Here is a 17,266-nt window from a genome sequence, read left to right on the forward strand (position 1 = left end):
CTTAATCCAGGATGGTAAGATTTTACAGTGAACTGTTAGCATGAACATGGCATTCTATTACAATCATTAATTGAATAAGTTAAAGTTTCCTTGGATTGAAAAAAAGACGGTATTATACAGGGCGTGTGTGTAGGATATGTGTGTGTAGGATATGCTTTTATTTGCATTAGCCAAGAAGTCAGGACCTGAACATGTGGTTGGCGATTCAGATAACTGAGTAATGGTATTGCTTTCTGACAGAGAACTATTTACTGGAAAGATTCTCAGTAGGAATTGAATTGCTTTTATTAGTTTATTTAAAGTGCGCAGTTCCCTTTTCACCTCCGTTTCAAAAGGCAGTATTTATGCTATTTCAGAATGTGTGAACATCCTCCATTTACAGAGCTGTGGAAGATGTTTACTGCCCGTTCCCTGGTTCAGCAGCTCTCAGAGAGTTCCAGTGAGGCCAGAAAAAAAACCAAAAAGCCTGCTTTCATCCTCCTCATCCTCTTTGGGATGCATTTCCTGACCAGTCCCTCTCCTGGGCAGAGCAGCGGTCCCTGCTGGTGTCTGCAGGGCCATTTACGAATTTCCTCTGATCCCTTTTCTCTGTTATTCCTCTTCTCACTGCTTTGTTATCCTCCACTCAATTTCCAACTTAATAGAACTGCAGATGGGCACATGAGTTTCTAGGTTTCCCAAAATACACATTTTTCATGAGTGCTTCCTTCTTGAAGTGTGTGGACTAAGCCATTATCTTCCCATTATTACTCTGTTTTAATGTCTAACTGACAGATGCCTGTCAGTAAAACAAGGCGATAATGGGCAGAAAATATCTCTGCTCCTAGAGAGCATAAAAGAAAGCTCCTGGATTCCTGTCAGTCTCAGAGACTTGTCAGCCATCATTAAGGAAGACCTATGAAGGGCCTAAGTGTTTTCCCCCTTATTAGTGAGAAAACGAGAAGGAGCTGTTTCTAATACATGTGCAGAGTTCACCCACATGTAATTTGTTCCCCTGTGGAAGCTCGCCCAGCGTGTTAAAGCACTACCTTTGCAGCCTAGAGCTGGGTGTGGCCATGCCAGATGGTATCTGAAGGCTTTACGGGACGGGAATGGCTTCCTGACGGATCATAGACAAAGCCCAATAATGTGATTTTGACTTGATAGCCTCAGCTATTCAGTCTAAAGTGGTGTAGTTCTGCTGATGGCTTCCAGACTGGAGGCACCTTCTGATGTGTTTAGTAAATACTACGATGGTGGAAATCCACAGGGGCAATTTGACACTAAGTCATCTGTGCCACAATTAGCAGAAGAGGGGAGATTTTAATGATTGTTCTCGTTTTCCCAAGGGATCCGTAAATGCAGACAATCACTGTCTGCAAGGAGTGAGCGGCAGGCCTGGAGAAAGACTTTATCAGACCTATAGAGGACAGTCATATACCAAAGCAGGTGAGGGAAACAGTGCCTGGCCTTCCCATCAGAAGACAGCTACAAGATGACAGGGATTTGTGCTCAGACTTAATTTTTGTCCTCGTAAATTACAAATCCAGATCTCTGTACTCAAGCAGAAGGGTTAGTTATAGGGTGATGGTTTGATTTTTTTTTTTTAACTTCAATAAAGGCAGATGATGGAGAAGGGAATGACACCCCATTCCAGCACTCTTACTTGGAAAATCCCATGGACAGAGGAGACTGGTAGGCTGCAGTCCATGGGGTCTCACAGAGTCGGACATGACTGAAGTGACTTAGCAGCAGCAGCAAAGGCAGATGGACCTGTAAAAATAATATAAAAGTGACAGTTGGTCAGTTGTGTCTGACTCTTTGTGACCCCATGGACTATACAGTCCATGGAATTCTCTAGGTCAGAGTACTGGAGTGGGTAGCCTTTCCCTTCTCTAGGGGATCTTCCCAACACAGGGATCAAACCCAGGTCTCCCGTATTGCAGGTGGATTCTTTACCAACTTACAGACAATAATGCGGAGAAGGCAATGGCACCCCACTCCAGTACTCTTGCCTGGAAAATCCCATGGATGGAGGAGGCTGGTGGGCTGCAGTCCATGGGGTCGCTAAGAGTCGTACTCGACTGAGCGACTTCACTTCCACTTTTCACGTTCATGCATTGGAGAAGGAAATGGCAACCCACTCCAGCGTTCTTGCCTGGAGAATCCCAGGGATGGGGGAGCCTGGTGGGCTGCCGTCTATGGGGTCGCACAGAGTCGGACACGACTGAAGCGACTTAGCAGCAGCAGCAGCAGCAGACAACAACAAAAACAACTTAGTAATAGGATATATATAAAGCACCAGTCCCTTACTCTGAAAACTGGCAGTCAAAGGAAGGAATGAAGAAATGATTATGCCTTTTCTGTGCAAATTGTTTCTCAGAATAACCAGATTGAAAGGGTTGATGAAGGGAAGTTCTTCTTCACATAAGAATTCTAGTCACTAAATGTGGAAGGGAAGTTCAAATTGAAAAAGCATAATTTTGTAGACCCCAAATGAAATCATTGATTCAAGCACCTCTCATCAATGGATGCAATCATTAGACCATTAGAAACATCATAAAGACCTCCACAATGAAGGAATCAACCTGCCATTCATTACCTGAAGCCACTAAAAATGGATCATTATTATATTAGGAGCCTTCTGCAATGATGCAGTAAATAAGTACACAGTGCCACCAATGAGTTATTGTTGCAGAAGAGTTGACAGTAAGTTTCCAGAAAATGCAGGAGATAGAAGAACAACTTAAATGATCAGATCAGATCAGTCGCTCAGTCGTGTCCGACTCTTTGCGACCCCATGAATTGCAGCATGCCAGGCCTCCCAGTCCATCACCAACTCCCGGAGTTCACTCAGACTCACGTCCATCGAGTCAGTGATGCCATCCAGCCATCTCATCCTCTGTCGTCCCCTTTTCCTCCCTCCCAGCATCAGAGTCTTTTCCAATGAGTCAACTCTTCGCATCAGGTGGCCAAAGTACTGGAGTTTCAGCTTTAGCATCATTCCTTCCAAAGAAATCCCAGGGCTGATCTCCTTCAGAATGGACTGGTTGGATCTCCTTGCAGTCCAAGGGACTCTCAAGAGTCTTCTCCAACACCACAGTTCAAAAGCATCAATTCTTCAGTGCTCAGCCTTCTTCACAGTCCAATTCTCACATCCATACATGCCCACAGGAAAAACCATAGCCTTGACTAGACGAACCTTTGTTGGCAAAGTAATGTCTCTGCTTTTGAATATGCTATCTAGGTTGGTCATAACTTTCCTTCCAAGGAGTAAGCGTCTTTTAATTTCATGGCTGCAGTCACCATCTGCAGTGATTTTGGAGCCCAGAAAAATAAAGTCTGACACTGTTTGCACTGTTTCCCCATCTATTTCCCATGAAGTGATGGGACCGGATGCCATGATCTTCGTTTTCTGAATGTTGAGCTTTAAGCCAACTTTTTCACTCTCCACTTTCACTTTCATCAAGAGGCTTTTGAGTTCCTCTTCACTTTCTGCCATAAGGGTGGTGTCATCTGCATATCTGGGGTTATTGATATTTCTCCCGGCAATCTTGATTCCAGCTTGTGCTTCTTCCAGTGCAGCGTTTATCATGATGTACTCTGCGTAGAAGTTAAATAAACAGTGTGACAATATACAGCCTCGACGAACTCCTTTTCCTATTTGGAACCAGTCTGTTGTTCCATGTCCAGTTTTAACTGTTGCTTCCTGACCTGCATACAGATTTTTCAAGAGGCAGATCAGGTGGTCTGGTATTCCCATCTCTTTCAGAATTTTCCACAGTTCATTGTGATCCACACAGTCAAAGGCTTTGGCATAGTCAATAAAGCAGAAATAGAGGTTTTTCTGGAACTCTCTTGCTTTTTCTATGATCCAGAGAATGTTGGCAATTTGATCTCTGGTTCCTCTGCCTTTTCTAAAACCAGCTTGAACATCAGGAAGTTCACGGTTCACATATTGCTGAAGCCTGGCTTGGAGAATTTTGAGCATTACTTTACTAGCTTGTGAGATGAGTGCAATTGTGCAGTAGTTTGAGCATTCTTTGGCATTGCCTTTCTTTGGGATTGGAATGAAAACTGACCTTTTCGAATCCTGCAGCCACTGCTGAGTTTTCCAAATTTGCTGGCATATTGAGTGCAGCACTTTCACAGCATCATCTTTCAGGATTTGGAATAGCTCAACTGGAATTCCATCACCTCCACTAGCTTTGTTCGTAGTGATGCTTTCTAAGGCCCACTTGACTTCACATTCCAGGATGTCTGGCTATAGGTGAGTGATCACACCATCATGATTATCTGGGTCATGAAGATCTTTTTGTACAGTTCTTCTGTGTATTCTTGCCATCTCTTCTTAATATCTTCTGCTTCTGTTAGGTCCATACCATTTCTGTCCTTTATCGAGCTCATCTTTGCATGAAATGTTCCTTTGGTATCTCTGATTTTCTTGAAGAGATCCCTAGTCTTTCCCATTCTGTTATTTTCCTCTATTTCTTTGCATTGATCGCTGATACTACAAGAAAAATTAAGAATGTGGCTATTCACTGTGGAGAACAGTGTGTAGATTCCTTAAAAAACTGGAAATAGAACTTCCATATGACCCAGCAGTCCCACTGCCTCGCATACACACCAAGGAAACCAGAATTGAAAAAGACACGTGTACCCCAATGTTCATCACAGCACTATTTATAATAGCCAGGACATGGAAGCAACCTAGATGTCCTTCGGCAGATGAATGGATAAGAAAGCTGTGGTACATATACACAATGGAATATTACACAGCCATTAAAAAGAATACATTTGAATCAGTTCTAATGAGGTGGATGAAACTGGAGCCTATTATATAGAGTGAAGTAAGTCAGAAAGAAAAACACCAATACAGTATACTGATGCATATATATGGAATTTAGAAAGATGGTAACGATGACCCTGTATGTGAGACAGCAAAAGAGACACAGATGTATAAGAACAGATGGACTCTGTGGGAGAAGGTGAGGGTGGGATGATTTGGGAGAATAGCATTGAAACATGCATATCATATGTGAAAGAGATCGCCAGTCCAGATTCGATGCATGAGACAGGGTGCTCAGGGCCGGTGCACTGGGATGACCCTGAGGTGGGAGGGGGTTTCAGGATGGGGAACACATGTACACCCATGACTGATTCATGTCAATGTATGGCAAAAACCACTACAATACTGTAAAGTAATTAGCCTCCAATTAAAAAAAAAAAAGTGTGGCTATTGAGATGGGCTCATGCGGAGCCGTGTATGAGTTTCTTTAGCATGGAGGAAAAAAGAGAGGTGACTGTGTGCAAGTGAGAGGGACTTAGATGTATAGATGTTACACCTTGTCTGGATCATTTAAACAAAGCAACCATAACCTACTGTATAGCACATGGAACTCTGCTCAATGTTATGTGCCAGCCTGGATGGGAGAGGGGTTTGGGGTAGAATGGATATATGTACGTGTATGGCTGAGTTCCCTGAAACTACCACAACATTGTTAATCGGCTCTACCCTGTGCTGTGCTTAGTTACTCAGTCGTGTCCAACTCTTTGAGATTCCATGGGCTATAGCCCGCCAGGCTTGTCCGTCTATGGGGATTCTCCAGGCAAGAATACTGGAGTGGGTTGCCATATCCTCCTCCAGGGGATCTTCCCAACCCAGGGATCACACCCAGGTGTCCCGAATTGCAGGTGGATTCTTTACCATCTGAGGCACCAGGGAAGCCCAGGAATACTGGAGTGGGTAGCCTATCCCTTCTCCCTGACCCAGGAATCAAATTGGGGTTTCCTGCATTGCAGGCAGATTCTTTAGCAGCTCAGCTACCGGGGAAGCCCCGGCTATACCCTAATACAAAACAAAAAGTTTAAAGTTGGAAAAAAACATTTTTCAAGATAATTGGAGAAATTTGAGTACAGTTTGGATGACAGATGATACAAAGAAATTATTAAGTTTGCTAGGTATGATCATGGCTTTTCAGTCCTGTAAGATATGTCCATGTTTTTAGAAATTCATATTGAAGTATATAGAGGTACAATGACAATTTCTGAGACTTGCTTAAAATTTTTAATAGGATAGAATGAAGGCGGTAAGGGTGAAATGAGCGTGGTCAAATCTTGATTAACTGTTAGACTGAGATGATGGAAAATATGTGGGTTCCTGAATTCTATTTGTTTGAAATTTTTCATGATAAAAATATTCTAAAAAGAGTAACAGCTCTCTCAGAAGGTGGTGGGGATCCATTGGAGATGTGATTAGCAAAAGATCATTCTCTAATGATAAAAAAAAATTTTTTTAATATCCTTTATTTAAAAAAAAAAAGTTTTGTTAGATTTTGGAGGTAGTTACTAAAAACCAGTTTCATCGCTTTATGTCAAGCAATTGGAGGGGATTTGGGAGACAGATAGTCCCCTGTGTGAAAGTGAATGCTGATCTTAGCTGGAATAACTTGCTTTCTTCAGCATCTGCAGTGCCTGGTCTCTAAGGACCTATCTGGCTACATGTGTTTTTCACATTTATTAGTGAAATTGGAGATTCAAGAGTAAGACACAGTCCTCGGGAACACTGTGTTAATTTGTGACACACTAGAGATTTTTTAGCCCATAAAGCAAATGAATGAGCTCCGTGGGGGTATAACGGTTATTTTCACCCTGGAAGGCAGTAAAGATCCACTGTATTTATTAAGTACTTAGAGAATGGAAAGTGAATAGTGCTATGAAAATAGAAAAATACACTCTTGCCATCAACAGTGTGATTTTTTCATCTGTTCTGAAGGAAAACTACCATCAGATGAAAACTTTAACATTAAGGTAAACCTCTATATATTTGGTTGTTTGATCTTGAGTAATAATTCAGTGTCCATGTAAAAGTTGCTTTTGTTTCTGTCAAACAGGTGGGATGAGGTTAAGGAACCTCACCCATTATTTTTGCAAGGACGAATATACAAAGAAATGAACAGATCAGATACTTGATTTAGGTCCTTCCCTCTGAGTGGTTGAGAGGCCTAAGGGAAGACATCCCTCTGTATAAGCTGATGCTCTGGGGCGTTTTTCGCCGACTGTGAAGGCTCAGCTCCCTGGAGGCTTAGGGAGAGAGTGGGCGGGTTCTCACACTGAACAAGTCCACGTGAAGCTGGTGCTCCAACAGGTAGGGGCTGTGTAAGATGCAGGGACGAGTGCACCCACCAAAGTCAAGAGGCATGGCAAGATGGGACAGCCAGCCAGAGAAGCAAGTGCAGGAGGGGCCATGTGTTCTCCTTAGAAAACATAAGGCCTCGGAGGTCCCTTTGAAGAGGTTCAGAAGTGCTTTGCATTGAGGTAAGTAGGAAGCAAGCACAAATGAGGCCCCATTCACCACCAAGTTCATGGTCCACAAGAATTTAGGATATACAACTGTGAAGAAATTAAGTGATAAAAACGGCTCAGATAACTTGGTCCTGGGCTAAGTGTTAGTTTTTTCTCGTGCTTGTTTATATCTTGATGGTTTAAAAGACTGGACACTTTTAGGGAACCAGTGAAAAGAAACTGGTTTTTTTGTGTATGTGTGAGTGTGTGTAGTGAAAGGGTAGTGGTGTCCAAGAGCAGAGTAATTCCAGGGGGCATTGCTGTGGTTTTTACCTCTGTTCATACAAGACTGACAAAGCATTTCAGCCCCTACAAGACATTCGCTTGGGAAAATGGGAGGGAAGTGAGGAGGGCTGCAGAGAGATGGGCTAGGCAAGGGGACTGGAGGTAGGGTCTGGAAGGGACCTCTCTTCCTCACCCTGGCCCTCGACTGTTGTGAGATGACCCTGCAGCCCTGCAGTCTTTTTTTTTGGAATGGTTGCTTTATAGTGCTGTGTTAAGTTTCTACTGTACAGCAAAGTGAATCAGCTATAAGCGTACATATATCCTCTCTTTTTTGGATTATCTTCCCATTTAGGTTACCACAGGGCACTGAGTAGAGTTCCCTGTGTAATACAATAGGTCCCCATTGGTTATCTATTTTAGACGTAGTGTCGGTCATGTATATATTGAGGTCAATTCCAACCTCCCAATTCATCCTGTCCCTCCCTTTCCCTCCTTGATATCCATGCCTTTGTTATCTACATCCGTGCCTCTGTTTCTGCTTTGTAAATAAGATAATCTATAACAATGTTTTCAGCTTCCACATATATGCGTTAATATACAGTATTTGTTCTTCTCTCTCTGACTTACTTCCCTCTGTATTACAATCTCTGGGTCCAGGCATTGCGGTCTTAAGCACTGCCTGTTACCAAGTGACCACCACAGGCCAGGCACATATCTATCCCAGGGCCACAGTGTCAGGAAGGAAGCTGAGGCTCAGTGCCAAGTGGGTGCTGGCTGGCAGTTCAAACCCTAGACTCCTTGATCCAAAGCCAAGGCTCTGTCCCCTCCCCTGCAACGTCCCCCAGAGCTTCCTCTGAATCCAAAGCCAAGGATGTACAAAGGTAACACGCAATACCTAGAGATTCTGACCATGTGAGAAAGAACCAGTGGGGTTTGGGGACCTTCGGCAATATGAAGCATGTGATGGGGAGCCTACCCATAATGCCAGAGACACAGCTAAAAAGCACAAGCCGAAGAGTGTTGGGCTTTGCCCTTGTCTTGCTATTCCTCGGCTAGCTGAGTAAGTTGGGATATCCTTGTGTGTAAATGGAGGTCAGCCAGCCATACGTCTCCTGGGGCTCCAACAAACACTGCAGAGGCCTGGGCCCCCAAGCCCGGCAGAATGCAGAGCTTGGACCCTGCCTCCTGAGAGGGCAGGATGGCAACCTCCCCATGGCCTTGGTGAAATGCAGCCCAGGAAAGCCCTGGGGAATGCTGGGGTTTAAAATAAGCCATAGCTGGCTTGATTCCAGGCTTCAGGAGGCTGGGGTCAAGACGGAGCACATCTGTATAGCTAGTAGGGAGTTGTTTGTACAGAGGAGAGCGAGACACGACTTGGAATTTGCCCCAGATCAACTTCCTTTAATGATGGGCATTCAGTTGGACGCTGGTGGAAGATGTGTATGAACCTAATCACAAATCCAGAAGTTGCAGTCCTCAGAGCATCTTCAGCCCTCACTTGTAGCTGAAATAGCTTCCTCCCATATCCTCAGACATCCTGGTCAGTGCGCCACCCCCTTCATACCTTCCTTATGCTAGACAGCACAGGGCACCCTGTATGTCATCTGAACCATACACTTTTATTGCTCATCTCTGAGTAACGTCACATGAAGATCTCATTCTACTTTGCCTGCTCCCATCTGTTTTTCAAACTTGACATTTAAACTTTTCTGATGTGCCCTGATGGTTCACCAGCCCCCAGAACTCAACCGGGCAGCTCTGTTTCCCCTCGGTTCCCCTAACTCAGCAGGGCGTCCCAGACAGGACCAGTTGTTATTTACAAGTGTGATTCAGCCGTCACTGTGTCTTTGAACACACAGGGTTGTTGCTGTGGGATTTTAATTGCCATTTTCCTCTGTATAATTAAAATAAAATGAAAAAATGGGAGTGTCTCCAAAATCTGAATTAATTTCATGAGTACTTCTTGGGGGGAAAAGTATGTATAAATATGATAATTGTTACTTGCCTTTAGCAGAACTAGAGAATTTTACCTGGCTGAAAATAAAATATAGTCATTTTAAATGGAAGAAAAATTAGTTTGATACTTTTTGTGACTGAGAATCAGAATTAATAACATGGATGGGAAATGATAAATAACTCTGGATATAAGTTTCAAATAGAACACAGGGAACAAGCTGTAATTCTCTCTGGACCCAGCTTGCCTTATGCTGGTCTGGGCTTTTTTCTCCCCGGGGTTCATCATTGGTATTTACACATTTCTCAATAAAATGCCATAACCCCCAAATCAAACATTCCTTCATGCTTGGAAACAGGCATTTCACCTGCTTATTCTGCTCTGTAAGGGTGACAATGAGCACGTAGCAGAGAAAAATGAAACGACAAAAAGAGGGTTTTTTTCTTTTTTTTTTTTTAATTCACTGGGCCCCTAGTGTTTCACGCTGCAGACTTACCAAGCACCTGATGGGCATGTTTATAAAGACTTGGATGGTCACTTTATTTGGAATGACAAACTCTGCACTCTACATAATGAGGTCAGTGAAGCATCCAGAAAAGAAATGTATAATTTGGTAGCTTGGGTCTGTAAGCACAGCCCTGCTGTGGCTATTTAAGTTTAATGAAGCAGCTACTTTGCCGCTAACACGCTCTTAGTGAATAGCCTCCTTGGCATGTTTTTGAAAACTTAAATGTTGCTGGTAATCATGTCCCAGCCATCTCCTTGGAGAGCCTTTGTGCCCTGTTCTCAGAAGAAATATGCTGCTTTTACATGTTAATGGCTTTGAAATTAGTCATTTGCTCCATTTTCATTGGAAAGGAAGGTCAGTGTGTGATTTCCTGCCTGCCTTCATTTTCTCTGAACATTCAGAATTCTAAGTCAGTTCATCAGCCATGCAGTGTACTGTCTGGTTATAACATGCCTAAAAACCCAGGGAAATATTCTATCAAAGAGTGTTCCTATTCTCAGAGACTGTTCTTAGAATTCAACTCAGAGGGGAAAGTTCCTAGACAGGTCATTATTGCTATTTTTCCCCCTTTCAATTACCAACCGACTTGTATCATCCATTCCTTGGCCTCATTAGAGGAGGACTTGCTCCATGAGTATGCAGCTCCTTGAAGAGGCTAAGGGACACTTTAGAGACCCCTTTTGAAGCAGATTTGCTCATGTAAAACTAAAGTCAGGTTTCTGAATCCTGGATCTGTGTTAACGATGCACAGCTCTGTGGGAGCAGAAAGCCATCTAGCCATGCCGTAGTTCTGCACTTTCATTCCCTCAAATTTAGGGCATGGAGTGGTGTCCTCTGAATTAGCAAGTGCATGATTGCTAGTGTTGTTATTGTCACTCAGTCATGTCCGACTCTTTGCAACTCCATGGACTGCAGCACACCAGGCTTCCTCGTCCTTCATTATCTCCTGGAGTTTGCTCAAATTTATGTCCGTTAGTCAGTGATGCCATCCAACCATCTCATCCTCTGCTGCCCCCTTCTCCTTTTGCCTTCAATCTTTCCCAGCATCAAGGGCTTTTCCAATCGAAAAGTGAGTCAGCTTTTCATATTAGGTGACCAAAGTATTGGAGCTTCAGCTCAGCATCAGACCTTCCAATGAATATTCAGGATTGATTTCATTAGGATTGACTGGTTTGATGTCTTTGCAGTCCAAGGGACTCTCAAAAGTCTTCTCTAGCACCACAATTTGAAATCATCAATTCTTTGGTGCTCAGTCTTCTTTATGGTCCAACTGTCACATCCATACATGACTACTGGAAAAGCCATGGCTTTAACTATACAGACCTTTGTCCGCAAAGTGATGTCTCTGCTTTTTAATATGCTATGTTTGTCATAGCTTTCCCTCCAAGGAGCAACAGTCTTTCAATTCCATGGCTGCAGTCACTGTCTGCAATGGTTTTGGAGCCTAAGAAAATAAAATCTGTCACTACTTCCACTTTTGCCCCTTCCATTTGCCATGAAGTGATGAGACCAAATGCCATGATCTTAGTTTTTTGAATGTTGAGTTTTAAGCCAGCTTTTTCACTCCCTCTTTCCCCCGCATTAAGAGACTCTTTAGTTCCTCTTCACTTTTTGCCATTAGAGTGGTATCATCTGCATATCTGAAGTTGTTGGTATTTCTCTCAGCAATCTTGATTCCAGCTTGTGATTCATCCAGCCTAGCATTTTGCATGATGTACTCTGCATATAAGTTAAATAAGCAGGGTGACAATACACAGCCTTGTCATACAGTGGACTCATGCACAAAGCCCACTCTGTCGTACAGAGCCTAATGGCTCTGCAGCCTTGGAGAGAGTCTGGGGAACACTCCAGATTATTTGGTGACCTGTGCTTATCTTTGGGAAATGAAAAGCAGGACTTGAAATGGTTAGACTCTGTACTACCAGAAACTTTATAGGAATATGTAGTAAACTCTCAAGAAATGCTTGTTTGAATGGATGAAAGAATGAGTGAATCCTTCTGTTGAAAACTCTGATTGTGGAGATGATACACAGGACCCTTCCAGGTGTACTGTGACCTGAGGAGCCTATTTTTTTAAATCTCTGGAATTATCATTAGGGTTGAATCTGGAGATCCAGGCTAGCTCTGGAATACCCCTCTGAGCTTAGGCCTGTTCAGCCCACTGCCCAGGCAGCCCACATGACTAGGTTAGTGCCAGCATACACACAGTATTATGCCCATTTACAACTTTAAATCCTGTGGACAATTTTTATACCCAAATAGAGTTGCCAACGTACCAGGTACCGCCCCCAAATAACTTTCTCATCTTACATCTGAGAAATTAAAGTTGACTTGGCACTGAAAACACAGCTCTGATAGAAGCAGGCTTGAAAAAGTATCTGGGAGTGGCTTCTGTTTTATTTTTCAGTGTATTTATCATGCAGTAGATTAGCTAACATAAAGGTTTGCATGCATTCTAAGTTGCTTCAGTCGTGTCCAACTCTTTGTGGCTCTCTAGTCCATAGCCCACCAGGCTCCTCTCTCCATGAGATTCTCCAGGCAAGAATACTGGGGTAGGTTGCCATGCCCTCCTCCAGGGGATCTTGCTGACCCAGGGACAGAACCCGCATCTCTTAAGTCTCCTGCATTGACAGACAGGTTCTTTACCACCAGTGCCACCTGGAAGCCCAAGGTAAGGGTAGCTACGGTAACAGATACGAATACCAAGCATAATAGTAATTTTTCATCATGGATCTTTACTAAATATTTTCAGGGAAAAGTGCAACCTGTGTAGGGGGCTATGGAGGTGACAAGTCTCGGGAGAATGAGAAGTTGGGTGCAAGGAAGATTCCCTTTGCACTCCCACTGGGAGAAGACCGAGTGGTACAAGGTCAGGGCTCAAGTGTGATCTAAAGGGTCCAGTGGGTACAAATTGACCGGCAATGGAAGAAGACAGTTATAGAAGACAGAAACAAGATGCAGCTCAGGCCAGACAAAGAACAAGAAAGAAGGTTAATGTAGTAATAAAATGTGCATATGCACAGCTCCCTGTGCGTGGCTCATCCAACTTGCAGAGCACGTTCACATGTCTCATCTTATTTTAGACCTCACAAATAACCAGAAGAGGTGGCTCAGGAAGTATCAATACTCTGATTTCAAATGCAAAAAATCTCAGCAAAGTCTGAGAGACTGTGTGGTTTACTCCAGTGAGTGATGAGCCAGGGCGCAGACTTGGATGTCCTGCTTCTAAGAACAGAGCCTTTCCTGTAACTCCACGATCTTTGGGGAGGTTCGGGGGCTGTAGGGCACAAAGGCTGCAGGGGTGAGCACGGCTTGCTTCCCTGCCCTTCCCCCACGTCCTCTGAATGCATCCTCACGATGCCAGCCATGTTCCCATGGAAATCACTTACCTTCAGCAGCCCGTTCAGCCATGATTAGCTGCAGCCTGGTTGGGTCCATGCTTTTATGAAACTGTACTCTAGCCTTTAAAGGGGTCACAGTTTCACAGACAGTCCTTTTTATCTTCACAATTGTCTAATCAAGCTTTCATTTCTGTAGCCACTCCTTCCTTTTTCATTTGTCTCCCTCTCACACACCTATTCCCAGTCCGCCCACTGAGTGCAGCAGAATTTGGCCAGTGCCAAATCATGTTTTATTCTCAGCCTGAGGAATTATATAAGGTGTCAAACCTAACCAACAAAGAACTCCCATCAGTGTAATTTGAGGTTTCGCATTTATACGGACACTGCTCCCTCCCAGCATTAGTGTTTTTGTCCTGAGAAATCCAGAGAGCAGAATTCTTGGGGGAATTTCCCAGGAGCAGTACTGATTTTAACAAACAAAAAAAAAAGGCAATCAAATGGCACTTGACATTTTTCAGGAAAATCAGTGGAAGACCAGTGCTAGGCCACAGACCCTGACTTGGGCTACAGCCTGACTATTTTCAGCATCCTCAGCAAGAGCCTGCTGTTCTCCTAGGTGGCTCTGGAAGAGACAGGGCAAAGCAGTGGGCCATTCATCACTGCCTCAGGTGCAAACATGTGCATGCCAATTGATGCCCGCAGCCTGCGAGAACCACTCCTGCCCCATGCCTTGATCTCAGCCTCAGGGCTTCTTTTTCACTGAGGTTGGGGAGATGCTCCCCTCTCTCTTCTTCCACCTGATTAGACCCCCTCTTCTGGGGCTGGTGCCCACTCAGCCCTTCCCGCCAAGGTCAAGGTGCCCATCCTCCATGTAATCCCTCCCGCTGCATTTTCAATTCAAGACACAGTCTTTAAGGAGCGTGGGGACTCACCTCTGGCACACCGGACTTAGTACGTCAGGATTATTCTGGTGTGTGGTGGTCAGCGGACGTGCTGGTATGTTCTTCAGTGAGTGTTGGACTCGAGTATCATTTCAATCAGGACACTGATTGCTAAGTTGGGTGCAGAGCATGAGGGAAAGAGCCAGGGCTTGCTTGCAGGAGAAAGCAAAGTAGAGGAGGAATCTTTTTCCTTTATGCCCAGTTCAGTGCCTGGTGCTCTCTGTGAATGGAATAAACTGATCAGCTGGTGGGTAATAGCTCTGTTGCCTTTGAGAAGGCAAGTGAAATGAAGACTATCATCTAAAAGTAAAATTATACTTATAAGGAAATTCTACTTCCAGAACTGTTTTAAGGGCAATTTTATTGCAGATTTAGGTCATACATTTAGAACTACTACCTGTGTGTGTGTGTTTATGTGTGTTCAGTCGCTCAGTTGAGTCTGACTCTTTGCAAACCCATGGACTGTATCCCACCAGGCTCCTCTGTCCATGGGATTCTCCAGACAAGAATACTGGAGTGGGTAGCCATTTCCTTCTCCAGGGGATCTTCCAGACCAAAGGGATCAAACTGCGTCTCTTGCATCTCCTGCATTGGCAGGCAGGTTCTTTACCAACTGCGCCACCTGGGAAGCCCTCAGTGAGGGCTTAGTCTTAAGTTTATAAGTGAATGAAACTGGGGACCTCATGTGTCTAAGAGGCAGTCCCCTCATTAAGGGCAGCCTCAGTGCTGACCGGCCGGGCCTCCTTTTCTCACTCTGCATCCCTTCTCCTCCTCCTTGCAGCTCCATGTAATGGGGGGAGGGAGTGCTTGGGCCTCTGAGTTGGAGTTATGCAAAATCCGAAAATAGACTCTCAGAGCGCACCCAGACATAATGATTTCGTACGGCAAGAAGGTCACTGTGTCTGCTTTTCCTGCCAACACACCCCTGGCTCTTAATCTATGGCTGCCTTGTGAAGCAAGAGAGCTGTGCCAGGAAGTTCCACTTTGTGATTGTCAGGCACTATGAGAATTTAAAATCATGTCAATGGGGCTTTATCAGGGCAGGCCAAGGGAAGAGGGGTTAGACATAGTTTTCGAAGCTGACCTTTGAACATCCTTTTTGTTCTGCGGTCTGAAAACTTTGAGGAAAAAAAAAGATAAAGCTATCTGACCCCAGTTACAAATCAGCTCCACCCTGCCAATCCTGCCAAAACTTAAAAAGCTATCCACCCAAAAAGTTTACTGTGGTTATTCAAGTGGTGGCATGTTGAGTGAGTTTTATTTTCTTTGCACTTTTCTGTACTTTCTTTAACATATATTTTTTGATTTTGTAATGTGAGAAAAAATAAAAGAGACAAATCCTTTTTAACAAGCAACACTATACTAGCTAATCAGCTCATTGGGTTTTTTGAATGCTCGGTACCTGGGGGTTGAGAAGGCTGTAGGGTCATGATACTCGGAGCCCTGCCACTGCCTCACATCAGGCCTCAGACCATGGCTGGTGTCCACAGCCCCGGCCCCATTGCCAGTTCTCAAAGGGCTCCTGGGAGAGGCCAGACCGCAGACCCCGAGAGGACTAGAGGCAGCCAAGGAGGACAGGAAAGGGAGGCCAGCCAGACTCCTCGGCAGGAAGGAGGGGATTCCATTCCCATCCGCTGGTCAGGGCTGCGGATATGTGCTTGTCAGCAGTGACCGCATCAGCTCAAGTTCATCTGAAAGTCCGGCATTCTCCTCCTGAGAATGTCCAGTGGATGGACATTGCTCTGGAAGTTGGGCAGACTCTATTTTCCAAACCTGTAGGAGTCAAGTAAAATATAGTAAATAGAGACAAATATCTAGTAGAAAATAACCCTTTGAGGAATTCCAAAAATCCTCAGGGTTGGGAGGCAGATTTATTTACACCTGGGGTCTTGACCACCCAGACTACTAATTGACAGGAACTTAGTCTATCCACCAGCCCTGCCACTGCTGTGCCGGGCTCAGAAGCTCGAGGTGAGCAGGCTGGGCAGAGACGGTGTGTATGGACCGTGAAACTGTGTCCTCTCAACTTTAGACATAAACAAATGCCTCCTGCAAGTTTCTCTTAAGGCCTCTATTTCTTACACATCACGTGCAAATCTATTATTAGATGCAGTGGAGTTCCTTACTCCACTGGGTCTGAATGCTTTGAACTTGAGGTCAAGTTCAAGCCCACACTGCACAAATTGGGAACAGAATTTCTTGCAGGCTATGTGTCAGCAAGGTAAGGTCCTTATTAAGAATGGATTATTCTTAACAGGTGGTAGAGACCTCATTCATCTGTGTTCACCCCTGAGAAGGCAGTGTCCCTAGATTTTAAGTGGTACACAAAAAGAACCAAAAGCTTAGTACTAATGTATTTATTGTAATGTCCATTAAAAATATATATACGGACTTGCCTGGAGGTCTAGTGATTAGGACTTTGCCTTCCAATGCAGGGGGTACAGGTTCAATCCCTGGTCCGGGAGCTATGATCCCACATGTCTCACCATCAAAATACTAAAACATATTGTAGCAATATTGTAGCAAATTCAACAAAGACTTTAAAAATGGCCCACATCCAAAAAAATAAACATCTTTAAAAGAAAATTGGTGTAACAAGCTCATCAAACTCATCATTTCATGAATAACTTTAAGACAAGGCTAAAATAGGTTAACTTTTTAAAGGAAGCTAATTTTCAAGACTTAACGTAGTAGATAATTTTGTTATGGAACACAGATATGGGAAAAGTCAGAAATGTGGTTCATTATTTGAGCGATTCATGTTTGGCAAATATTGCCCAGAAAGGTGCTACTTGGCCAAATTCACATGGTTTTGTTTTTTTTTCTCTCCTTTCTTTTTGCCTTTCTTCAGTCTCTTTTTAATCTTAGCATCTCAGAATGAAGCTGCATAGAGAATAAATTGCTTCCAAGAAAAAAATAGTTGCAAACGGTTTTAATAATGGTTCTAGGAACTCTGAGAGAGTGTCAACAAAGA

General features: G+C 43.9%; 1 protein-coding gene across 1 annotated transcript in view; it reads left to right on the plus strand.

The window, feature by feature from the left end:
• The window catches only part of MARCHF3 (membrane associated ring-CH-type finger 3), a 156,385-nt gene that overhangs the window by 97,466 nt on the left and 41,653 nt on the right, over nucleotides 1-17,266 (plus strand). The window lies entirely within an intron of this gene.

This window comes from Bos mutus, chromosome 7, assembly GCF_027580195.1.
Source record: "Bos mutus isolate GX-2022 chromosome 7, NWIPB_WYAK_1.1, whole genome shotgun sequence".
Taxonomy (NCBI): Eukaryota; Metazoa; Chordata; class Mammalia; order Artiodactyla; family Bovidae; genus Bos; species Bos mutus.